General features: G+C 34.6%; 1 pseudogene; it reads left to right on the forward strand.

Annotated features, from left to right (window-relative positions):
• Nucleotides 1-23: 23 nt before the first annotated feature.
• Nucleotides 24-27,981, forward strand: LOC101154478 (nck-associated protein 1-like; annotated as a pseudogene).

Here is a 27,981-nt window from a genome sequence, read left to right on the forward strand (position 1 = left end):
GCCTAAGTATAAAATGGTGCAGGATGAGAATGGAAATTGTGCAGGACTTACGGAAACCAAGGTAAGGTATTGAGACTTCATTTTGGACCCTCCAAAATGAAGCCATTTGAAAAAAGTAGAGTGGCACAGTTAAAGTTTTGCTTTGGATAGATCACTTTGATTGCAGAATGGAGACAAGGTTGGAGGAAAGCCATTCTGAATGCAGAGAAACCACGGAGAAGGCTGTTGCAGTTGTCTAGATGAAAGATGACAGTGGCTCGGATGAGAGTTCTCATATCTCTAAGGCCTACTACAGTACCCAGCACATAACAGGTGCTCAACAAATATTTGAGGTGAAACAATTTGAGCGGAAATCTGAAGGCCAATATATTCTTCATTTGGATGACAAAAGTAAAAGCAGGGCTACAAAAAAGAAACAGCATCTTTCAAGATTTACATGATGCCAACAGCTATATCAAGGTTACATTTCAGATGGGTAAAATGAAGAAGGATTTTGAATCTCACAGTAATAATTTTGGTCACATCCAAATAAAAAGAAAACAATTTATGCAAATAACATTATCTTAGAAAATGAAGAGTAAGATTAGCCGGGCAATGATAAACAAGAAAGGAGGATATAATATCTGAACACTCTATTTTTGGTCTAAAGAAGACTTCCATGTTAATTGAAACCAAATAAAATTCGGATTTATAGTTCATATTTTAAGAGTTGGAAGTGTAGCTTTTCTCAAAACTAGGAATTTAGAGGATTAGCCTTGAAAATTTGTTGATTTCCATTCTTCCTTTAAAAAATAAGCTCAGATGATAATAGTAAGAGAATTTCAGTTGATAAAAACCATATCAGGAAAAATCGAAACCTGTGAGACGATTGAAATTACCTGCTAAAAGAAAAAAAAAGTTTAGAAAACTTTAAGAACTTGGGTTTTTGCCAAATTTTAAGGGGTAGCTTAGGTTTTATCTTGTCCAGAGATAAAGAGGTTGACCAAGTGCCTTCTTAAGCTACCTTTTATCTTCATTTAGTTTGTCTTCTTACCCTCTTGAGTGCTCCCTACCCTTCTAATAGGCCACCTTTATTAAATGTCCATTTCTGCCAGTCATCTGTCTCTACCTTCTAAAGTCTCTCTTTTGACTTTTAAACCTTTTTTAAAAACTGAATGTCTAAAATATTGCTCCAGCCCCAAGCTGTTACCCTACTATTGGTCAAAAAATTCTGCAAATTTCAGCTCTCCCAGGAATTCATCACAACCTAAGTTTCATGTATTTCACTTTCCGACTTATTTTTTCTTTCTATTTTTCTATAAGTCCCTAATACCTTAATATTTGTATCATTCTGTTTTAGATTAAATATTTCTATGGAGCAGAAGCTATATAAATTTGTTTCACCTTGGGTTGAGCCTGATAAACATTCTTATCAAGGCAACAGATGAGTGATGTATATAATGTGTGTGGGTGTGTGTACGTAATTTTAAAAGCTTGAAAATATTTATCTTTCCTGTCAGGTGGAGATCCAGATTCACACTTCTACAATTAACAGCCATGTGCCAAAGATCCTCAAGCATACCTTTTAATTTTAGGATGACTTCAGGGAATATCAAGATTGGCTTGAACTATTATTGTAATCATTAACAAATAGCATGATTTAATGTAACCAACATTCTGAGACCTAAATGGAAAAAAACAAACAAAAAAAAAACCCGAAACAACCCTCAGCCATTACATATCTACTTTCAGTTCAAATTAGTATACATTCCATTTTCATTACAACAGAGAAAAGTGGAAAGTATGGTCTTCTGTTAGCCACAAATCAATATATAAACCGTGATCAATGGATGTGAAGCTCCTCTGGAAATTTGAAATATTTTTATGCATTTTGGCAGACTCTGCAGCAGGAAACAATCCATTAGGCTTTGAAAAGAGGAAAGCCAATAAAGATAGGCTAGATGTCAAATTCTTACATACCTCATATTTCTGACATGAGAACTATTCTTTCTGTCTGTTACATCCAATGATCAAAATGTGGATAATCTGGTCAGAATTATATCTGAACTATCAATCAAGCAATTTACCTATCCATCCTCATTTTACCTCTTCCATGCATTTTCCACGGGAACACTGAAAAGTATCTTTACCTCAGTTTTCTACTGCCCGAAAAATGGAAATACGAATATTGATCCAGAAATGCTACAATCATCAATCATTTGAAATCTGAAACTAGAAAAAGCTCAAATACCACAGAGCCATTTCTCTAACTTCTGTCCTCCTTCAAAAAGCAGAAGCTGAATGTGCAACTAAACTTTGCTTGATGGGTAAAGCAGCTTCTTTTCATATGGTAGACTCAACTCTCTAAAATCTTGCTTTCCACATAGGAAGGCTTCAGTATGAGGCTGTGATTAGTCACAGGTTGTAGCTGTCACACTTTATCATGTTATAGCCAAATGAGATATCATAGCATAACATGAGTTACTGACAAATTTTTAAGTCTATTCCTAACCTATGACCAAGATTTATGGCTAGCATGACTGCAAATCACAAGGTGACTTGTTCACTCAGAAACTTGTACTGAAATATTATTAAGCCATAGCCGGTCTGGGAAACAAAAAGCCTTGTAATTATCTACTCGCCAAGGATGAGTAACAGTTTGTGCCAAGTGAGACAAACAGCAAACTCATGGAAAAGTGTTTGCCTTTCTCATTAAGGCTATCTTGTCATATATAGTGTCCGAAAGAAAAGATTAAGACCTTTGATAGTTTACCAGCCCTAAAAATGCTGTGCAGAGGCTTTGCTGTTAGGCAGGTGATATAGATCTCTAGAGGCTCGGAAATACTATGTTGCCTTTGGAAGATTTTCCTCTTTGAACTCGTTGTGCTACTAAGTTCATCCTAAGAAATCAATCTTAAAGGAATTCAAACTTGTTACTCATGAAGGGAAAGGTTTGTAAAAATCTGTTACTCTGATTGTTAAGTTATTGCTCTGGCTAAGAGTGATTCTTAAAAACAGTGCTGGAGGATAGAGATGGATGAATAAGGCCTGGTGAGTTCAAATGTGATGGACTCTTTCAGTGGAGAGGGAGACACGTGCTCCTGCATAGAATCCTGCTAGGAGAAGAACTCAGAAAGTTAGGAAGAGGTTATGAAAGATTTGTGCCTGGAGAAATTGAGTCATTTGTTCCACTGGGAATGTGGAGGGAAAGAACAGATGATATTAAACCTCAACATTCAAAAGAATTATTTGAGTTCTACATTATCCTGTAATTATTACAGCTCTACAGGTCTCTACTTGTTCTGCAGTATCCTACATTTTTGTTGAATGGTTTAGCACATCTGCAGTAAGAAAATGTGTAAAAAGGACTCAATGAATTTAATAATCCATAGTCGGCTTGACTGCCTTAGAAGAGGATTCTAAAAATATATAAATTATTTCAGGGTCACTTAAACTGCTAGCAAAGACTAGCTATTGGTTAGTGTAATGAAGGTTGAAGCCAGCCTCCAAATGACACCCCATCCCCCACCTAGAAAAAAAAATGAAAATGAAAGTTTGCAGCTTCTGCAACATACATTTATTCATAAAGTGCTCAGAGAGCAGAATATCCAGAAATTGTGGGCAGTTACACTCTGGTGAGCAAAACTCAGTGAAAAATTATTTTATTGGGCTATAGGATTCCCCCTTTGTACTATTTTAACCTGAGTGTGGATGCCCCCATCCCCAAACTTCTGAAGTCAATGTGAACAGGTGCTGCACACACAGGTTCTCAAATCAGTAAGTATCTTTTGTGCTACGGAGTGGGTAGGAGTGGGTAGGCTATTCAAAAGAAGAATGGGAACTTCAACCTTGAAGGTTCCTGTGGAAGAAACCTAGGCACTAATTAGAACCACTTAGAAAAAAAGGTGCATAGAATTCCTGTGTTGTAGCTTTGTTGGTCAGATTGTTTTTCAGTCCAAACCTCAGTGTACTGTAGAAAATCACCACAGGTACAAACCCATTCAGTGTTCTACTTTTGGAATCCAGAATTGTCATTTTGAATTTAACATTACAATTTAATCTATTTATGCGTGCCACATTATATGGAAATGAAAGACCTGGTCTGCTCGATTTGCACCGGGCTGCCTGTATGACATGTTGATGTGGCAGGGACTCAGAGATCTATAACTCACTCTTCCCAGGACTGTCTTAATGAATTAGGAAGAGTCAGTCTTTTTGGTCCTGTTTGAGTTTACAGCGCAAATCTCCATATAGCCATAGGAAAAAAAGATGCGTTTGATTGAACAAAGCGTGCATAAGGGCCCTTAATGCTTTGTATGCTTTTTAGAAATATAACAGAGTTTTCAGAAATTTCCTTTCTTCCTCCACCCTTGAAAAGCACTCTTTTCTTTCTTGGAAATCAATTTTATTTGAATAAGGGCCATAATGAGGTGAATATTATAAAGGTGGTAAGCTTATTATATTGGAATGACCGCTCTACTCTTCCTCTTCAAGAAAACAAAGATTTCAAACTACCTCTAATGCAACCTCTAGTTAGCTCTGCTGTCACTGACAGAATAAAAAATGAACTCCCATTGCCCAACCATTGCCCAACCAGCTTTCTGTTGCTGAAGTTAGATTTTTATTGTGTTGGGATCATTTAAAATTAACAGGAGATATTTGACATAACCAAATTTGACCAGTTTTTTTTTCTCTTCCAAACCCTGTGGAAATATTTTTGTTAAAGACGGCATCACTAGGTTTAACTTGAAAATGTTTTTTTTTTTATTTCTATTATACACATTGTTTTAGTGGTTTAAGTTCAAGAGCAAAATTGCAGTGCTCTCCCTTTTTCCTTACCTTGCAGAGATATTTAATTTCTCTAACTATGGTCCCATTTTTCATTTAGGTCTCTTAAGGCTGCCTGGTTTTTTAATGTAATGGTCATCTTCATATCTTAATAAAACAAAAATTGAATTATATGCACTACTGGGCAAGCATGACATGACTTTTGCTAGCATATGTAAGGTGTGAAAACCTGGGGGAAAATACTATTCAATTTAAGTTCCACTTGAGCACACTGCAGTGCACTGGAAATGAGTTCAGCCTTAATGGCACTGAAAAAGGTGGAAGCAGGGAAAGGTGGAGATCACCGACTTGAACCTAATTAAAAAGACCTGATAAAAATGCTAGAAAGCCAGATGGTAAAGTCAATTTCTTAGTACTGTGCCAGTCCAGGGATGGAATACGTTTAGCAGTTGACACTCTGCAAGGGTAGACTGATAATATCAGCAGGGAAATCAAAAGGATTTTGCTAACACTATTAGACTTTACTTTTAAAACTCATGCTTCTGTATCTAAGTGGAAACAAAAAACATAAATTCTCTATTTTAATCAAGTTCTAAAGCTCTATAAGAGCTTCAAGCATTTGATTGCTATTCAATATCTCCAACACGAATTTGAAAACTAAATACTAACACCGTTATAATAGCAAATAGTGGAGTGGAAATTCAGCACACTAGGATGGTTATCATCCCTTAATTGTTCCTCTTTAATTTTAAAAGTTAAACAATTGATTATTCCAAAACAACACTTGAAGTAAAGCACTTAAAGAAATAGTGTCCACATTTAGGCAACTTTTGGTTACTCAAAATATAAACATTTAGAAATTGGAAATTTCATTTGATCATACAATAATAGGTGGGCCTTTCTTGAATATTTTCACTGCCATGACCATAGAAAACATCTCTACATGGAGCAAATAAAAAAAAAAGTAGATCAGAAATTTTTCTTTCTTCATCCAGATAACTTTCCGTTGTCAATGTAGGATTGCAATGAAGGATGAGTAGACATTCTCAATGCGTATTTATCCATATATATTGAGTGCTATTAAAAGTTAATTGAAATTAGAAACTGAGTGAGCTATATTTTGAAATGTTTTATTATTTTAAAAGAAAACAATGGAGGAGGGTTTAAAAAGTATCAGGGGTCTATCCAGGGACAAAAAGAAGGAGAAATAGAGGGGAAAAGGGCCAGGATAATTCAAGACTCTCATTGGTGCCAAACTTTGCAATTAGAAATTAACTTTTGGAGCATTGATTCACAGCCTTGATGTTCTTCTTCTGTCCATTTGTTCCTCTGTGATGTAACTGAATAATTTATAGGTAACCAAGTCTTCCACCAGTGTCAGGAAAGAGCAAATAGGCCTGCTTTTTTCCAGCCAACAACGAACAGTAATGTTTGGATTTATAGTTCTCCTTTTCCAAAGTGCTCAGGAGGAAGATATCTTGCCACCCAATTCATCTCAAATAGTGGAGCACCTTTAAAAAGAAGTTTAGGTGGCGTCAGGGACAGAGCTAATGAGGTTTGTTAAGTCTCAGTTTTTATAAAGTACGATGTTAGCTTTCTGCCTCACAATAGGATTTGTTCAGTACTACAATCCCTGATATATTTCATAAATTCTCCCCAGGGCAGTGTGTTTCATGGACTACTGTCAAGTATATATTTGCCACTCTACCTATATGAACCACAAAACAAATAACCTATCTAAGCTATTCTACACCTGAGGCATACAAATGGCAGAGTAAAATACTTGTCAAAATCTTCTTCATTACTGCAGGGGAAAAGGGGAGCTTTGCTATTTATGTAAGCAGTCACCATCGTGGCTAAAACATTGTTTCCTCACCCCATTTGTTTCCCCAGTAGGTATATTTGTCTCTCAGTTATCTAGCTCTTCTTCCTGTGCATTCCTGGATTATATTCAATAACGTTTGGGCTTTTTTATTTGAATTTGCATATTTGCCATCATTTATTTACACTAAAAGTATTTCTCTAAATAATAATAGAATCTTGACTGAATAAATTTTTATACATACAAAGGATAAATATTATGTAGCAAGTATCCTGTTTTTTTCTAACCAACTGTATTGAGGCACAATATGCACATGAGCAACTGAGTTTACTAAAATTATATAATTTTATGAGTTTTGACGGTTAAATGCACACATGAAAACACTACCACAAGTAAGATACATACCATTTCCATCACCTGCTTTTTTCCAGCCAGCAAAGAATATCAAAAGTTTGTTGATGATGCTTTGTAATCCAGCCCTGCCTCTGTATGCCCCAGGCAACAAATGATCTACTTTCTCTCCCTCTAGATTAGTTTGTATTTTTTAGTGTTTCAAATAAATGAAATCATGCAGTATGCACTCTTCTTGGCCAGCTTCTTTCATTCAACATGATTGTTTTATGAAATATTAATTTTGTTGGATGTAGCAATAATTCATTCCTTTTTATTGCTGAATAGTATTCTATTATACGAATATATGACATTTGTCCATCTACTGACTTGTTGAAGGACATTTGGGTTGTTTCAAATTTTGAGGTATTACTAATATGGGTAAAGCTTCTGGCTGGGTGTGGTGGCTCACACCTGTAATCTCAGCATTTTCAGAGGCTAAGGCGGGCAGATTGCGCTGAGCTCAGGAGTTTGAGACCAGCCTGGGCAACATGGCAAAACCCCGTTTCTACTAAAAATACAAAAAATTAGCCCAGCGTAGTGTCACGTGCCTGTAGTCCCAGCTACTTGGGAGGCTGAGGCAGGAGAATCGCTTGGACCTTGGAGATGGAGGTTGCAGTGAGCCGAGATCAGCCTGGGCGGCAAAGCAAGACTGTCTCAGAAAAAAAAAAAAAAAAAGCTTCTACTAACGTTTTTTCTTGCATAAATACTTAGGGACAAAAATGCCGAGTTATATAATAGGTATATATTTTTTAAAAACTGCCAAACAGTTTTTCAAAGAGGTTGTACTATTTTACATTCCTACCAGTAATGTATGAAAATGCTAATTGCCCCACATCCTCATCAACACTTGGGTTTTTCGTTTGTTTGTTTGGTTGGTTTTAGTTTTAGCCACTTTAGTATGTTTCTAGTGGGGTATCATCATGGTTTTAATTTGCATTTCTCTGATAACTAATATCTTGAGCATCTCTTCCTGTGCTTATTGGCCATTTGTATATTCTTTTGTTAAGAGTCTGTTCAAATATTCTTTCCATTTTTCATTTTTTTTTTTGTGGGGAAGTCTTTTTTTTATTGAATTGTAATAGCACTTTATATAATCTGGATACCAGTCCTTTGTCAGATGTAAGCTCTGTAGGATATTTCCTCTTAGTCTGTGGCTTGTATTTTTACTTTCTTAAAAGTGTCCGTTAAAGAGCAGAAGTCTTTCATTTCAATGATTCTAATCTAATCATTTTTTCTTATATGTTTATTGATTTCTGTGATTTGTCTAAAAAATTTTGACAACCCCAAAGTCATAAAGATTTCTTCCTTCACCTTACTCTAAAAGTTTTATAGCTTTAATCTTTCTTATTTAATCTATGACCCATTTGGGGTGAATTTTTGCATACAGAATGAGGTAACAATCAACATTCATTTTCTCTCTTCATTGGATTGCATTGACATTGTTGTTGAAAAATATTTTGACTATGGATATAATATTTCTGGACTCTTTTTTGTTCCCTTGATTGATATGTCTTCATTCATACCACACTCAACTACTAAAGCTTTATACTGCCTTGAAATCAGGTACTATACTTTCTCCAGCTTTGTTTTTCTTTTTAAAAATTGCTTTGGCAATTCTAAGGTCACTTGCATTTCCATATACATTTAAAAATCTACTGTTCAATTTCTACTTAAGAAAGCCCTGCTGGAATTTGGATTAGGATTGTGTTGAATCTACAGATTAATTTGGGGATGATTGACACGTTAACAGCACTGAATTTTCCAATCCATGATTATGGCTCTCTCCATTTTACATCTTTAATATTTTACACTAATGTTTCATAATTTTTAGTGAGGAGATGTGTCATGTGTTTTGTTAGATTTATTCCTAATTTTTTTTATATTTGAAGAGAGGGGGCTACTGTCAAATAATTTTTTTTAAAAATACATTTTTTCTATCATTTGCTAGTATATCAAAATATAACTGATTTTTTGGATATTAACTTAATATCCTGTGACCTTGCTAAATTTGTTTGTTAGCTCTATGAGTTGTTTTGTAGATTATCTAGGATTTTCTCATAAATAATTGTGTCATCTGGAAATACACACAATACTTTCCTCTTTCCAGTCTTTATGTTTTTTATTTCTTTTTCTTGCCTTTTTGCAATAGCTAGGAGTACTAGCAAACACTTATGGGAAAGTGTTTAATGTCTCATTATTAAATATGCTGTTATTTGAGTTCTTTTTTTAAAAAAAAATAGATGCCTTTGGTCAGATTAAGAGATTTTTTTCCTACTTTCATGTGAGTTTGTTTCTATTTTTAATCATAATAGCTGTTCAATGTTCTCAAACCCTTTTTTCTATCTCTATTGAAGTAATCGTATGTTTTCTCCTTTATTCTGTTAATCTGGTGAATGATATTGTTTTATTTTTGAATGCCAAAGTAACCTGGCATCCCAGTGATAAAACAAATTTAGCCATTGTGTTATTTAAAAAAAAAGATGGTTAAATTGATTCATCAATATTTTATTAAAATTTTTTGCAGTTATATTTGTGAAAAACATTGGTCTTTTTTTTTGGTAATGTCTTTTTCAGAATTTTATATTAAGTATATTTTGGCTTCATAAAACCATTTGGGAGGTTCTTTCTCCTCCCATATGTTCTGAAAACTTTCTAGTTTATCCTGTGTCAAATTTGATAGTTGTATATCTCAAGAATTTGTCCATTTCAAGTAAGTTATTAAACTTGTTAACATGAAGCTCTTCATAATTTTTTTAAAATTTTAAATTATATGTTTAATGTATCTAGGACTTGTCTTGCTAACCTCTTTCTCATTCTTGATATTGATTTGCATTTTCTCCTTTTCTTATTTAGTCTAGCTAGGGGTTTTATCAATTATGTTCATCTTTTCATAGAACCAGCTTTTGGCTTTGCTAATTTTCTGTATTACCTGTTTTTTGTTGTGTTTATTTCTGCTGTCACATTTCCTTCCTTCTACTAACTTTTGGTTTACTTTTCTGTATATTAACTTCCTGAGGTGGGAATTTGGGTTATTAATATTAGTTCTTTCTTTTTTTGGTATAGGCATCTTAAACTATCAATTTCCTCCTAAGCACTATATTTTCACATGCTTTATTTTCATTATCATTTAGTTAGAAACATTTTTTAATTTTATTATTTTCTTTGTGATTTTTCTTTGGCTCATGAATTATTCAGAAGTGTCTTGTTTAAGTTCCAAATATCTGGGAATTTCCTAGACTCTTGTTGTGTTATTGGTTTCTAATTTAATTCTATTGTGGCCGGAAAATATACTCTGTATGATTTCAAACCTTTTTACATTCATTGATGTCTGTTTTATGGTCATACATGTAGTCAATTTTGGTGACTGTACCATGTGTACATGAAAGAAATGTGCATTCTGCAGTTATTGAGTGACACAGTCTATAAATATCAATTAGGTCAAACTTGTTGATAGTATTGTTCAGATCCTCTATGTTTAACCTGACTTTTGTCCAGCTATTCTATGAATTAATGAAAGAGAGGTGCTAAAATCTCCTACTATGATTTTGGAATTGTCTATTTCTCTCTTTAATTCTGTCAATTGTTACTTCATGAATTTTAAAGTTCTGCTATTAAGCACATGTATGTTTAGAATATTTTCCTGGAAAATGATCCAATTATCATTATAGAATGTTACTCTTTACCTTTGGTAATACTCTTCATCTTAAAGTTTCTTTTAGCTGGTGTTAATGTAGCTACTGTGACCTCATACTTACTGCTTACATATTATACTTTTACACTTTTTGCACATATCTGTGTCATATTAAAGTATGTATGTTATAGAGGGCATATAGTTGGGTCTTGACATTTTAGCATTTCTGATAATATCTGCCTTTTGATTGGCATATATAGTCTATTATTATTTAATGTAATTATTAATATGGTTGCCTTTATTTTATTTCTAATTTTTGTGGGTACATAGTAGTTGTATATATTTATGAGGTACATGAGATTTAAAATTTTTTTTTTATTTCCATAGGTTTTTGGGGAAAAGGTGGTGTTTGTTTACATGAGTAACTTCTTTAATGGTGATTTGTGAGATTTTGGTGTACCCACCCATCACCCGAGCAGTATACACTGTACCCAATTTTCAATCTTTTATCTCTCACCTTACTCCCACCCTTTTCCCCAAGTCCCCAAAGTTTATAGTATCATTCTTATGCCTTTGCATCCTCATAGCTTAGCTCTCCCACTTATGAGTGAGCACATGTGATGTTTGGTTTACCATTCCTGAGTTACTTTACTTAGAATAATGATCTTCAATTCCATCCAGGTTGCTGTGAATGCCATTATTTCATTCCTTTTTATGGCTGAATAGTATTCCATGGTGTATATATATATATATATATATCTCACAATTTCTTTATCTACTCATTGATTGATGGGCGTTTGGGCTGGTTCCATATTTTTGCCATTGTGAATTGTGCTGCTATAAGCATGCATATGCAAGTATCTTTTCCGTATAATGACTTCTTTTCCTCCGGGTAGATACCCAGTAGTGGGATTGCTGGATCAAATGGTAGTTCCACTTTTAGTTCCTTAAGGAATCTCCACACTGTTTTCCATAGTGGTTGTACTAGTTTACATTCCCACCAGCAGTGTAAAAGTGTTCCCTTTTTATTGCATCCCAGCCTACATGTATTAGTTTTGATTTTTTGATTGTGGACATTCTTGCAGGAGTAAGGTGGTATTGCATTGTGGTTTTGATTTGCATTTCCCTGATCGTTAGTGATGTTGAGCATTTTTTCGTATATTTGTTGGCCATTTGTATATCTTCTTTTGAGAATTGTCTATTTATGTCTTTAGCCCATTTTTTGATGGGATTGTTTTTTTCTTGCTAATTTGAGTTCCTTGTAGATTCCGGATATTAGTCCTTTGTCAGATGTATAGACTGTGAAAATTTTCTTCCACTCTATGGGTTGTCTGTTTACTCTGCTGATTGTTTCTTTTGCTGTGCAGAAGCTCTTTAGTTTAATTAAGTCCCACCTGTTTATCATTGTTTTTGTTGCATTTGCTTTTGGGTTCTTGGTCATGAAGTCTTTGCCTAAGCCACGTTCTAGAAGGGTTCTTCCAATGTTATCTTCTAGAGTTTTTATGGTTTCAGATCATAGATTTAAGTCCTTGATCCATCTTGAGTTGATTTTTGTATAAGGTAAGAGATGAAGATCTAGCTTCATTCTTTTTGGCTTGCCAATTATCCCAGCATCATTTGTTGAATAGGGTGTCCTTTCCGTACTTCATGTTTTTGTTTGCTTTGTCGAAGGTCAGTTGGCTGTAATTACATATTTGGGTTTGTTTCTGATTTCTCTATTCTGCTCCATTGGTCTACGTGCCTATTTTTATATCTGTACCGTGCTGTTTTGGTGACTATGGCCTTATAGTATAGTTTGAAGTCAGGTAATGTCATGCCTCCAGATTTGTTCTTTTTGCTCAGTCTTCCTTTGGCTATGCAGGCTCTTTTTTGGTTCCATATGAATTTTAGGATTGTCTTTTCTAGTTCTGCGAGGAATGATGGTGGTATTTTGATGTGAATTGCATTGAATTTGGAGATTGCTTTTGGCAGTATGGTCATTTTCACAACATTGATTCTATCCATTCATTAGCACGAAATGTGTTTCCATTTGTTTGTGTCATCTATGATTTCTGTCAGCAGTGCTTTGTAGTTTTACTTGTAGAGGTCTTATGCCTCCTTTGCTAGGTATATTCCTAAGTATTTTATTTTTTTGCCACTATTGTAAAAGGGGTTGAGTTCTTGATATGATTCTCAGCTTGGTCGCAGAGCTACTGATTTGTGTACATTAATTTTGTATCTGGAAACTTTGCTGAATTCATTTATCAGTTCTAGGAGCTTTTTGGAGGAGTCTTTAGGGTTTTCTAGGTATACTATCAAATCATCAGCAAATAGTGACAATTTGACTTCCTCTTTACTAATTTCCATGCCTTTCATTTCTTTCTCTTGTCTGATTGTTCTGGCTAGGACTTCTAGTACTGTGTTGAATAGAAGTGTTGAGAGTGGGCATTCTTGTCTTTTTCCAGTTCTTAGAGGGAATGCTTTCAACTTTTCCTCATTCAGTATTATGTTGGCTGTGGTTTGTCATAGATGGCTTTTATCACATTAAGGTATGTCTCTTCTAGGCTGAGGTTGCTGAGAGTTTTAATCATAAAGGGATGCTGGATTTTGTCAAATGCCCTTTCTGTGTCTATTGAGATGATCATGTGATTTTTGTTTTTAATTCTGTGTATGTGGTGTATCACATTTATTGACTTGCAGATTTTAAACCATCCCTGCATCTCTGGTATGAAACCCACTTTATCATGGTGTATTATCTTTTTGATATGCTGTTGGATTCAATTAGTTTGTATTTTGTTAAGGATTTTTGCATCTATATTCATTAGGGATATTGGTCTACATTTTTCTCTTTTTTTGTTATGCCCTTTTCTGATTTCGGAATTAGGGTGATGCTGGATTCATAGAATGATTTAGGGAGGATTCCCTTTTTCTCTATCTTGTGGAATAGTGTCAGTAGGATTGGTATCAGGTCTTCTTGGAATGTCTGATAGAATTAAACTATGAATCCCTCTGGTCCTGGACGTTTTTTTGGCAGTTTTTAAAATTACCATTTCAATCTTGCTGCTTGTTATTGGTCTGTCCAGAGTTTCTAATTCTTCCTGGTTTAAGCTAGGAGGGTTGTATATTTCCAGGAATTTATCCATCTCTCTAGGTTTTCCAGTTTATGCACTTAAAGGTGCTCATAGTGGCCTTGAATGATATTTTGTATTTCTGTGGTGTTGGCTTAATATCTCCCATTTTCATTTTAATTGAGGTTATTTCCATTCTCTTGGCTGTCCTGGTATGTTCCTGCAGTACTTCTTGGAGCAAAAAGTCACAATGTGAGTCTGAACATGCTGCCCTCTCTGTCTAAGAGTTGCTATTTCGGTACATGAGATGTTTTGATACAGACACGCAATGTGAAATAAGCTCATCATGGAGAATGGAGTATCCATGCCCTCAAGCATTTATCCCTTGAGTTACAAACAATCCAATTACACTCTTTATTATAAATGTACAATTAAGTTATTATTGACTATAGTCACCCTATTGTGCTGTCAAATAGTAGGTCTTATTCATTCTTCCTATTTTTTGGACCCATTAACCATTCCCACTTCCCCCAAGCTTCCCACTACCCTTCCCATCCTCTGGTAACCATCCTTCTACTCTCTATATCCAGGCATATGGTTGTCTTTATTTTTTAAAAAAAATATGTGGGTACACAGTAGGTGTATATATTTATGGGGTACATGAGATGTTTTGGTACAGGCATGCAATGTGAAACAAGCACATCATGAAGCACATCCTTCCCCTCAAGCATTTATCCATTGAGTTGCAAGCAACCCAATTACACTCTTTAAGTTATCTTCAAATGTACATTATTATTGACTACAGTCACCCTATTGTGCTAGCAAATAGTAGGGCTTATTTATTCTTTCTGTATATATATTTTTGTACCCATTAACCACCCACACCTCCCTGCCAGCTCCTCACTACCCTTCCCAGCCTCTGGTAACCATCCTTCTATTCTCTATGCCCATGAGTTCAATTGTTTTTATTCTTAGATCCCACAAATAAGTGAGAACACGCACTGTTTATCTTCCTGTGCCTTGCTTATTTCACTTAACAAATTATCTCCAGTTTCATCCATGTTGTTGCAAATGACTGGATCTCATTCTTTTTATAGCTGAATAGTACTCCATTGCGTACACATGGTACATTTTCTTTATCTATTCATCTGTTGATGGATACTTAGGTTGCACTCAAATCTTAGCTATTGTAAACGGTATGCATACGGCTGTCTTTAGATGTATTATTTTACTATTTGGTTTTTGTTTGCTACTTCTTATTTTTATCTTTCTGTTTTCCTGACACGGCCCTCTGTTATTTGAATATACAGTTACATGCTGCATAAAGACATTTCTGTTAATGATGGAGCACATATATGATGGTGTTTCCATAAGATTATAATATCATGTTTTTGCTATCCCTTTTCTAGATTTAGATATGTTTAGATACACAATATTTACTACTGTGGAATTGCCTAAGATATTCAGTATAGTAACATAACAGGTTTGTAGCCTAGGAGCAATAGGCTATACCATGTAGCCTAGAAGTGTAGTAGGCTATACCATCTAGATGTTTGTAGGCACACTCTATGATGTTCACACAACTGTGAAATTGCCTAGTGTCACATTTCTCAGAATGTGTCCTCATCATTAAGTGACGCATAACTATGTTTTAGAATTTCATTTTAATTTATCTATTAACTTTTCCCTATAATCTTTTAATATATATGTATATTTAGTGGTTGCTCTAGGGATTAGAGTGTGCTTTTTGAAGTTGTTACTCTTCTAAGTATTAATAGTGTACCATTTACACAAAATGTAGTAACCTTACAACCATATGGGTCTATATTCTCCACCTCCCCATCTTCTAAATGTAATGTTTGTTGTGTACATTATAATTAATTACATTCTAATCCTGCAAGGGATTGATATAATGTTTGTTTTAAATAGCTGTAGGCGTTTTAAAGAAATTAAGCGAGAAGAAGTTCTTTCATTTTCACCCAAATACTTAAAAGTTTTTGATTCTTTTCATTCATTCCTAAAAACCTGAGATTCTCTCTGGTGTCATTTCTTTCCAGCTGAAGAACTTTCTTTGGCATTTCTTATAATTCAAATCTGTTGGTGATTCATTCTCTTAGTTTTCTTTTGTCTGAAAACATGGAATTTATTCTATGCCAGTTGCTTCCTCCAAACTTTGGCTTCTCTCTGAAATACACGTTTTTAATTTATAGTTTTCTATTTGTCATAGGATAATTTTTAGTAGCTTACTCATTCATACTGGAAGTGGAATTTCTATTAATCAGTTTTTCAAAAATATTTAAAGCATGGGGAAGTGTTTCTGCAGTAATGATAAGTAAAAAAAACTATGACAATGAACAGAATGTATTCCAATTTTATAAACAATAAAAGCAGTTATGCATTTATAATGTATAAATGCAAAGAAAATTTGTTTAAGTCTTAGGATTTTTTCTTGCTGGTTGGATTAGGGCTAATTTTTATTTTGTTCTTTAGAACTTGCTATAAGTTATATTTTTAAGAACACATTTAATTTTATTATCATAAAAATAATAAAATTGATTTAAAAAGATATTGGAAGGCAATGAATGAATAATTAATAGATGACTCATAGAGTCAATAAATCCTCCAGTAGTTCAGAGGAGGAAAAGATTTCAAGACCAGAAATCTTTCAGACCAGATTGCTTTGTCTATTGTATTTATATTTTTCCTAAGAATATTGTATGGTTATATTGTTTCAAAATGTATAAGCATTAAATATCAATTAGCTGGAATGTCCAAGAAAAAGAACACTTTGATTAAAAGAACTTTTAACTGATATTTAAGCAATAAAAGTTTTCTATTTCAACACACTTACTGGACAATATTTTTAAAATATATGAGCCCATTTCTCTGCCTTATATTCTCAACATAATTGAATCTTCATTTGAAGACTAATGATCTTTCAGGGCCTCAGACTGTTCATACTGCACATCAGTGATTCCTATAGAGGACATTGGAGGAAGTCTTTAGTCCGTGTTCACTCAGGATATAACCTGGAAGTTGGATTTGTAATTATCTAATATGTAGTTTAGTTTACAACTTGCCCCTTTTATATAAAAAGTTAGATTCCAAAAAAAGCCTGTTTTAATGTTTATGTAATTTGAGGATTCTGGTGAAAGAGGGGGCTGTTTATTTGAAATTTTGGTAAACATAGAAAACATAGTTGTCATATTGTATTCCAAAAGTAGCTCTTTTCAAAATCGTTTCACTGAAAAGTTCTTTCCATATTTGAAGATTAAAGCAGAAAAAATGATACCAGAGAAACAAAGAATAATTCTCCTGTGAAGTTTGATAAAAGAGATTTATGAGATTATCATCTCAGTCTGAGAATATTTCCCTAGATGGAAAATAAAATGTTGGAGGAACTGAAAATAGAAAACAATATAAGTTAAAAAAAAATAAATACAAGTTACCAATTACTTCATTCTTCTTTTGCCTAGTTCCCCCATAAAAGCCTCTGAACCAGAAATAGAAACCAAGCGGGAGGCTGAATGAGAAACTTATCTCTCTGCCACCCTTGCTAACAGAATCAGCCCATGGATGAAACACAATGAAAAATACTCATATTGTAGCTCAAAAAAGAGAGAGGCTTGCCATATAACTTCTTGAATTTAAGGAATAAAATTCCTTAATGAGAAAAATGTTAGAATGCACCTTCTACCTCACCTATGTCACCCAGCACTTATTTAAACTGTCCCCCTCTAAAAACACTTTATATTCTACTTCCTCCATGTGTCCCTCTTCAAATTCTATCATCGGCCTTTGAAACATTTGCTGTGAATACTTTCCAAAGTTATGGTGAGAAATATGTACTGCAGGTAGCTCTTCACCTTTTTCAGTGGTAAAATATTTTATGGGGAAGTGGCGGTGGGATAGGGTGACAGGAGCAAGATTATACAAGTAAAAAGTTTTTCCATAATTTTTATGTTCATCTAGGTATTCTTGATTTCTCTTTCTCTGTCTCTGAGCAGGACTTGGACACTAACCTTTAAGTGTACTATCATCTATGAATTTAATGTGCATCATTGTAGTCACTGTTGGGGGAAAAATAAATTTCCTTAAATCCAAAGCAAGCCTTTTGAAATATCACTCAATATTTTATCCTTACCTTTCCACCAGTTCACTTTTCCTTCATCCTAGACTCTCTTTCTGCTCCATGATAGAGGTTAAGACAAGGAGCACTGGCAAAATGTTGGGGTAGGATTGGAAGAGAAACAGCAGTCATCTGCAGGCTCCATTTTCACCTGCAGGGTTGCTATAATATAAGAGTTATTAATATGCCAAGTCTTATGTTCTTGGTCTTTAAAAGTGCCTTACAGCATACTCCAGTTAACTGTTTATTGCTCCCATTTCCAACCCCCCTACTGTGGAGTGTCTTGCTAATGCTGGGAAATCTCCGGATTACATATTGTCATTCCCCACTGAAGACAGAAATAAGCACTCAGTTGCTTTCAACATTATTTTCCACTTTCAGTACCCACTGTGCTATGGTTCAGTAGAATACTTTGTAGGTGGTTAAATTCAAATTTATTTTTTCTTCAATATAATGTTATAAAACTTGCCCTAATGTCTTTAATCTGTATTATATGCTGTATAGATAATAGAATACTTTTCCTAATGAAAATAGCTAATATATGCTATATATATGGAGTTTTAAATTGTGATAATAATGTCTTTTTGGTGACTGTAGTCTTCACTTTCTGATGTAAGGTTTTGTAAAAATGGCTAGTGATTTTACTGATTATCCTCAAATGGCCCAATAAACACAGTCTTAATGATTCTATGAATATATTTTCAAAATTATTTTGCTCAATAAAATGTCTATGTGGTAGGAGTTTTAAGCCCTGCACAATTTACTCAAAATAAATTCAATTAATCTTTAAATGTTGCAGTCAATAATTTGCTTTATTTATTTTAGAAAAAACATAACAGCTCTTTTTCAATCTAAAAGAGATGTGAAAACCAAGACTTTCTTTAATTCTACACAATGCTTATGCATACTTATAAAATTTTCAAAAGTCATTTTTCAAGGAAAACTGCATTTCTTAATCTCTGTTAATGTTTTGCCTCTATCTGGTTCCAGTAGACTGCCCAGGCCCTCCAGTGATTATGTGGAGGAGGCTGTGATCTAGTGTATTACTCAGATATTGTTGTGGAAGTGCTGGTGCCTGCGCACCACAGGAATTAGAGGAGAATGAAGGGAAATTGATTTACAAATGCTTGAAAGAAAGACTCAGAGGAATGGATTCTGGTACTCTTTTAACGGCTCGTGTTTTTTATTCTGAAAGGAGAAACAACACAATTAATATGTCAAGACAACAGAATTAGCTTCTTAGGATTAATTTGAAAACAAAAAGTGAAAAAGAAAACTGTTCAAGGATCTTTCTGATCTGACTAGAAGATTCTGTACTCTTTCAGAGATTTCAGAGGGTGCTGATAAAGAACCCTACCTTTTTTGACTAAGGCTCTTTAAGTGTGAGGCTGTATCAGGATTCAGTACCACTCATCATTCTGATATCTAGTCAGAAATATGAAGTAGCTGAGAATAACTAGTAGCTTTGTAGAAAAAGAAAGCAGTTCTGCATCAGAACTATATATGTATAGTGACTCTACGAAAAGAAATGATTTCAAAACCTGAGGCCCAAAAAGTCAAATTTTGAGAGGTATTTTGCTAATCTCAATTCACAAGATAATTAAAACAATTTACATTGCTTTAAAAATTATAGAAGCAATCTACGTTCCTTGTAAAACAACACAGAATGATACAATGCTACATAGGAAAGTATTAGGTCAACTGAAAAAGTGGAATATGGCTGGTAGATTAGGGAAGTGTACTGTTTTGATGTTAAATTTCCTGAATTTGACAACTGTACTGTGGTAATATAAGAAAAATATTACAATATAGAGGAGATACTCACTGCAGTATTTAAAAGTGAAGAGCCTCATGCAACTTACACTCAAACAGTGCAGAAAAAATGTTATGTGTATACGTGTGTGTACAGATGTCTGTGTGTGCGTGTGTGAATATATGTAGATGTATATGAATATGGCAGGGAAAAAGCCAACAATAAAGCAAATAGGGTAAAATGCTAAGAGGTGAATCTATGTAAAGGATATGTAAGTATTTTGTACATTTTAATTTTTGCAACTTTTAAGTTTGAAATCACTTTCAAGAAAACTAAAAAAAAATTAAAATGTGAAAGCTCCTTCCTTCTGGATTTTTTTTTTTGCATAAACATCACACACTGAGATGTTTTAAAATATAAATAGAATAATGCTATATATTTAATTTCATGATTTTTTTTCTTTTTTACTTATCAACATGTATTGAATTGTGTTAATGTTTCAGGCACTTGATTTCAAAGTACGTGTTCATCTTATTGTAGCCAAGTTTTTTTTTTTTTTTTTTGAGGACCAAGTAGTCTGTGCTTCTCAATGACCCACTGACTCCTATACATGTGTTTAAAATAACTTTGTCAACATTTACATAATAGTACAAAGATTGGGAATTTGAGAAATCCATAATATTTCTAGGGTCTTACTATGGAGAGGAAAGCCACATTATGAAATTCAACTTCAATTGTTCCTTGATTCACTTATGGAAAAGGTAGTTCATTCATATGGTTCAAATTCCAAACTGTACAAAAAAAGCATACAGTGAAAAGCATTCTTTCCACCTTCTTCTGCTGATACCCAGCCCTTCTTTTCTGAAGCAGCCAATGCTATTGCTTACTTATGCATTCATCCAGAGATATTGCATGCATTTCCATTATGTGTGTGTGCACCATTATATCTTCACAGCATATATATATATGTATGCATATTAATATACAGTCATGTGTTGCTTAATAACAGGAATAGAGTCTGAGGAATGCATTCTTAGGTGATTTTGTTGTGTGAAGACCAAAGAGTATACTTACATAAACCTAGAAGGTACAGCCTACTACACACCTAGGCTATATGGAAAAGCCTATTGCTCCTAGGTTACAAACCTCTAGAGCATGTGACTATACTGAATACTGCAGGTGATTGTAACACAATGGTAAGTATTTATGTATCTAAACACAGGAAAAGTAATGTGTTGTGCTACAATGTTACAATAGCTATGATGTCATTAGGTGATAGAAATTTTTCGGCTCCATTATAATCTTAGGCGATCGGCATGATATGTGGTCTGTTGTTGACCAAAATGTCTATATGTGGTGCATGACTGTATCTGTGTAATATTCAAATTAATCACAGATTTATTGAACCCCATCTATGCGCCAGACACTATTTTAGGTGCTAGTGATATAACAATGAACAAAACCAAATCCCTGCTTGTAAGTAGTCATCATTCGATGGGAGTAGATGTACAATAAACAAGAAGGTGAAGAAGGTGAAAAGTGCCATTAAACAGAGGACACAGAACATGAGTTTAAGAGTGCCAGGCCATGGAGCAGGGGTGGATTGGGTTAGAATTCTAAATAGGATGGATAGGATAGTCTTCCTCGAGAAAGGAACATTAAAGCAGAGACATGAAAGAGGTTAGAGAGATCGTCTTGCAGATATTTGGATAACACCAGCAAAAGGAAACAGCTGTGTAAAGTCTGTAACGTGGGCACATCAAGCCTCTTATCTTCTTCTTCTTCTTTTTTTTTTTGACCGAGTCTCGCTTTGTCACCACGATGGAGTGCAGTGGCATGATCTCGGCTCACTGCAACCTCTGCCTCCCAGGTTAGAGCGATTCTCTTGCCTCAGCCTCCCGAGTAGCTGGGACTACAGGCACTTGCCACCACGCCCAGCTAATGTTCGTATTTTTAGTAGAGACAGGGTTTCACCATCTTGGCCAGGATGGTCTCCATCCGTTGACTTTGTGATCTGGCCGCCTTGGCCTCCCAAAGTGCTGGGATTACAGGCATGAGCCACCGCACCCAGCCAAGCCTGTTATCTTTTAGGAATAATAAAGGGGTCAGTCTGACCGGATAAGAGAGAGCTAAAGAGTAAATAATTCCATAGGAGGTCAGAGAAGAAATGTGGAGTCAGTTCAAATGAATGGAGAGCCATTGGAGGATTCTGAGCAGAGAAATTACATTATCTGACTTAAGTTTTAAGAAGATAATTCTCTGGCTGTTGTGTTGTTGTGTTGAGAATATGCAGTAGGGAGGCAAAGGTGAGAGCAAGAAGACAGATTATGTGGCTATTGCAAGAATCCAGGCAAGTGGTGTCGCTGGTTTGGACCAGGGTGGTAGCAGTGGTCAGAATATGCATACGTTTTGAAGGCAGAGCCAACAAGTTTTTCTGACAGATTGAATGTAGGGTAAGAGAAAGAGGAGAGTCAAGAATAAAGCCAATGGTTAGATGTGAGCAACTGAAAAGATGAGGTTGCCATCAGGAATGGGCACAAGTTCTGAGGGGCCTGAAGGTTATATACAATTTTGAGGACCTTCCTCAGGAAAATGAATATAAAATTACAAAAACAAAATAAGATGTCTGATAAAAATGGGGATATTTGTTTAGAATGAGAGAATAAATGACAAAATTCACAAGTACTAAAAAGCTTATAGACACCATGAATATCATAAAGTTTAGAAAAATAACAATCTTTAGATTTTTACATAAAACACTTTATTGCTTATTTAATTTCTAGAAGTTATTTTATTTTTTCTCTGAATATTCCTCATTAAAGGAATATTCTCTCTGTTCTTGTGTCTCACCTCTATAATACTTTACCTGAGTATATCACTGAGTGTTTTATAAAGTTTTCTTCTCCTTGCATAGTCTCCATTTCCTTCAAGTTTCTTTCTTCTTCTGTTTATTGTTTAATTTTTTATTTTTGTCTCTAACTTCTATGTTGTGTACTTTCCTCAGGATATGGCAATCCTTGCTTGTTGACAAGGATCCTTTGCTTGGCTGAACTTTAGTCAGGCTCCTGAAACTTCTTCTAGGCCTATCTGTGCACTTCCTTGTAAAATCCAGTTTTAGCAAAGAACCCTGCTAAGTCAGTTTAGCAAGAATCACCCAGCCTTGATATTTGATAGTCCTCAGTATCTGACCGGGTTCGTCATTGTCCACCATCTCCCAGGTGATGTCTGATCACCTTGGCCTGTCTTCAGCAAGGATACTATTAGGTCAGTTTAGCCAGAATCTCCCTTACCCCTGATGTTCTGTCTTAGTAATTTTCCATCTACTGGCCTCCACTGGGCTCCGTGGCTGTAAATTCCCATGCTGTATTTGAAAGTGAGCCCAACTTCTCTCCCACACTGCAAAATCCCGTTGTAGTGATCCTTATACCTATCATGATGGTCTTGAATAAGGTCTTCCTTACCATACTTTAACAATGTAATTGAAAATTTTTCTTCAACATCAGTTCATGTTTGAAAGTGCCGAGAGTAACTCAGAACCTGTGGCTATGGTTGGTTTACTTGGTGTGTGAGTGGACTGTTCGCTGGGAGCTCCCTGGTGTCTCTATATTCAGGTTTTTCTTCTTGGGCTCATCAGTTTCTCCAGAGAAAACTTTTCCAGTCTCTTGCCTGGAGAATGGAAGACTGGGTTGCAGTGTTTTGCACACTAAGTGAGGGAAGCATCCAGTTTATTATGCATATGGTTGCTTAATCTCCTTGTTTTAGGTAAAGTGTCTAGGTCCACTATATCTAGTCTTCCAGTTCAGTGACTCTCTATTTTTTCCTGAAAGCTGGAGAATAATCTTTCAAACATCTGCAGGGTAGGGAAAAGACAGTTACCTAGCTCTGGAATGAGGGAAAGGATCTTTCTAGATTAAACTGAGTTTCATCCAAACCTCCTAATTTTAGCTCTCTTTTCCTGAACTCTCTCAGTTCCAAAGGTATCTTGTTTTGCTAATTTCCAGGCTTTATGGGTATACCGGATTGTAAATTGAATTATTTCTCAGCTTTCTCCACTGCTGGCTGAGTTCTCTACCTAGGTCAATTAACTAAGTCTACCCAGGTCAACTAACACTAATCCCTCTGCTTTCTATTTCAAAAAATTGTGTTGCTGTTATCTCTTCTAATGTTCTTCTCAGTCTTCAGGATTTTTGTCGTAAACAATTTTTTCCCTCCATTTTTAGTGGGGTTTTGAGGGGCATTAAAATCAGTTTCCTATATTCAATCCATCATCTATTCCAGACCTCCTTGAGATGCAACATTTTAATACTTAGTTGTCTTACTGTTATATTTTGACCGGGAGTCCTGATTCCATTTCCTTTTCAGGGTAACCAACACACCACCTCCGCCACCACCACAACAAATTTAACTACCCATCTTTCATTATGTGGGAATTAATTACAGAAAAGAGGGCACATTATTTCATGTCAATGATTCAACAGTGATGAATTGAGAATCTATTGTGTGTCAGGCACTGTGTTAAGCATTTAATATTAAATATGCTAGAATATTAATGTCAAATATTAATACACAATTTAAAAACATTAAATATGTAGAAATATTAATAATGTTTAGTACACATCTGCATAGGGATCACAGTTTAGCAGGTTTAACAGTGATGTAGATAAAAAATGCTATGCATAATATCAGAAGTAAGTAATAACAAAGTTCAAAGATAGCTTAGAGGAAGGTATTATCAACTCTCTTCATGGAAGTCTTCCTGAAGGCATTGATGCTGAAATAGGAAAGCAGAGGTGGTATCTTCCTATTTAGATAAAAAATTTATACTTAAGTTAGGTTATACAATATAAATCTTTCACACTTCTGATTTTGGTCTTAGGGCTCTTTTAGATGTTAGAATCCCAGACACAAAACAGAGATAAATAAGTAGATATTTCAGACCGTATTAATTCAAGATGACAGAATGTCACAGTAGCTATGTTTACAACCCTAATTCACAGAAGCAAAAGAGAAGACATGCAATGAAGTATTTTTTTGTCTTCATTGGGATGTTGTGGTGTTTAATGTGCTGACATATAAAAAGTGCATTATAAGATCATAATATTAAAACATTTTATTATCAATTCAAAAACAAAAGCTGATATCTTAGTGACATAAGCCGATTTAACAAGTACTGAGCACCTACTATGTATTGGGAACTCTTCAGGTGTTGGAGATACAGTGATGAACAAAACGGAGGGTGGAGGACACAGCTCAAACAAGTGTCAAAAGTGTAGTAAATACAGGTTAATAAATACAGGTTGCTATATATATATATATATATATATATAATAGCATATAACAAGTTGAGCTAACATAGTTTTGGACTTCTGGGAAGGTCTTCCTGAAGAAGTTATACTTAAACGGAGGCATAAAAAAATGATGTGAAGTTAGCCAGGTGAAGTTGGAAGTGAGAGGAAAGAATTTTGGACAAAGGATACAGCACATGTGAATGTCCTAAAGTGGTCCAGAGTAAGGTTCATTCAGAAACCTGCGAAAAGGTCAGCAGCATGTCTGAAGCCTAAAGTGTGAGGCAGAGAGTGACACAATACAAGACTGAAGTGATAAACAACTGCCAGTTGATACACTTGTAAGAATCTATGTTAAGGAATTTAGATTTTATCCCAACAATAATGGACATTGAAGAAGTTTATGCAGGTGAATGGCATTTTTATATGTATATTTTTAAACAAAGCATCCTGTTGATATAATTAAAATATTATAAATTTTCAAACCCTTGATAAAATAATGAATCTGAGAAATGATCATCAATGGCAGTGGGTATTATGTACGCAGCACTGTCTATGACATATTTATCTTAATATAAAAATTGAATCTAAATTAGATCAAACCTCTAGATCTAACTATGAATTTATAGGAAATGCAGAAAGACAGAAAACAAGATCAATACACCACAGAGATACAATCAAGATTGTTTAGGGATCAGTGGTGACCATGAATATATAGTGTTAGCAACACGTTTAGTTGTAAAATTTTCATCATTAGTGCTTAGCGGTATGAGTATGGTAAAAACAGAAATATTCGACATTTAAAAACAAAAAAATGTCGAGGGTCCAAATCAAGTTTTATTTACCTAAGTTATAATTTCCCTTTAGCTCCCAAGGATTTTGTGAGTAAAAACAAGGTGATACATTAAAAGAACTTTAAGATCTTTGGAAGGAATGTCCTTATTAAATACAAAGTGATACTGCCATGATTATCACATAAAATTAAGCTATTTGAGATGTTTTTTATGTTGTTTTTTGTTTGACTCTTGCATTACATGCCATTGATTTCCCTTTGATCCATCTCTTCATGATTAACTTAGGTACGATTTTCCTAAGGCATGATATTATCCTGTCAGTTTAAGAAACTTCAGAGTAAATCAAAACCCGATGATGCCTGTGATCACGAAATAACAAACATGTCAAAATAGAAGTGTCGTTTTAAAAAAATTTAATAGCAACTTGTATCTTCCATCAAAATCCACTCAAGGAATTTCCAAATATCAACTAGTTTATAGTTAGGAAGTGGATTTCATTTAAAAGTTAAATGTGTATTTGAATGAAAATGTATTCTGTATTTTAAAAGTACTTTTTTTGTGATACAGTCTAATGTTTATTTTTATGTTATGGCAGGTACACTTGAATTTTCAAAATTTAAAACATATAAAAAGTGGTTAAGAACTAACATTTGTATCAATAGTTGATAAATCTCTAAGATTGTTTATTATACAGCAGAGTACAATGGTTGTGCTAATGCCAACAGGGCACCATGAAATTTAGTCTAAAAATATCACTAGGCTTTATACAAGCAACAACGTATACTGCTGGTTTTAGAATTTCAGGACATGGTCTGCTTCTAATACTAAGCTGTCTTTTACTATTTTTAATGTTGTGCATTTTTATGGTATTTAGTTTGGGAAATGTTTTAAAATATGGACCTATAATGCAAAGGTATTACATGCAGTACCTTTCTGGGTTTGATTCTGTTGTCCTCAATGAACTCATGCAGAACCTTTCTGTTTGCTGGGAAGATGACTCAATCATCATGTCCTCTGTTGTTAACACTATGATCTTTGTAAGTGTAAAATAAGTCGAAGATGGGGGAGTATTTGATTTCAGAGAAATGAGATTAGATTGGTTTAGGTTACAGACATATACTAGTGTCTCTAAGGCTTCACTTGGCCTTTCAGGTCACAGAGAACTTGGAAACATGATGAATACAATAATTTTTTCATACCAAAAATAGATTCTTTGGTGGAAATTTTGCTTAAAACATCAAAGATCTACATATTTTGTTTTTATAGTCATGCTCTTGAGAAGATGCTTTAACAGTGTTTGGAGTTACTTTCTCAGTCAAGATACTGAACTGCATTTTCACTACATGGCACTCATTTTATCAGTTGCATTCATGAACTGCGTGCAGCAGAGTTACATCATATTGGAGAATGTAGTCTTCCCTCATGTAATATATTTCTAGATGAAAAGGCAAAACAAGCTTGAAATATCATCACAGATATTTGCACAGAACAGTGTACTCTTAGTGACCAGGTGCCGCCCAAGTATTATGCCAAAACCACCAGTCAAGCAGTGAATAAGAAATCAACAAAACAAAACAAAATAGACTAGTAAGAAAGGGTAACCTGAAAGGGAGAAACCAGGCATTAAGAACATGAAGAAAAACAGGCTGGTTGTGACCAAACTTGACAAATTGCACACTGCACTTTCTAAATTGTATCTCAAACACAATGGTATGGAAACACACCTTTACTCCATGAGGATATTTGACTTCCCATCTGGAAATCCTCTTTACTAAGTCAATTGTTGGGATGATTATGTATAATTGAGCCACACACGAAATGCAAAACCATCAGAGATTCTAACAGGTGTAAGAGCACACATGACCATACTCCAGCCAATATAAAACTACGTGTAGATTGATATTATAAGAGTATTCAGTGATGTTCTTCTTCAACAAACACAACATTTGGGCAGCTATGGAGAGCCAATCATTACGAGTCTATACACAAATTGGTATTTGGAAACTTTGTTAGGATAAGTCAGCTATGCTCATATAGCTTATTTCCCTGCAATTAAAGCATTTGTGAAATTACCTACAGAAAATGAATTAACATTCAATGCAGAGAAATATTCTGACATATCAGAAATGAGGTCATTATTAGAACTGCTAGGCCCATATGGTATGAAGTTCCTAAGTGAAAGCCTTATGTGGCATATTTCATCACAAGTTGCTAAACTTAAGAAATTTGTGGAGAATGTTGATGTGTTAACACAAATGTGGACCAGCTTTGACAAACCAGACCACATGGCTGCACTCTTTAAAAGATTATCATCTGTTGACAGTCTTTATTTTGAACCTAACACTGTTGCTAGACCCTAG

This window comes from Gorilla gorilla, chromosome X, assembly GCF_029281585.2.
Source record: "Gorilla gorilla gorilla isolate KB3781 chromosome X, NHGRI_mGorGor1-v2.1_pri, whole genome shotgun sequence".
Taxonomy (NCBI): domain Eukaryota; kingdom Metazoa; phylum Chordata; class Mammalia; order Primates; family Hominidae; genus Gorilla; species Gorilla gorilla.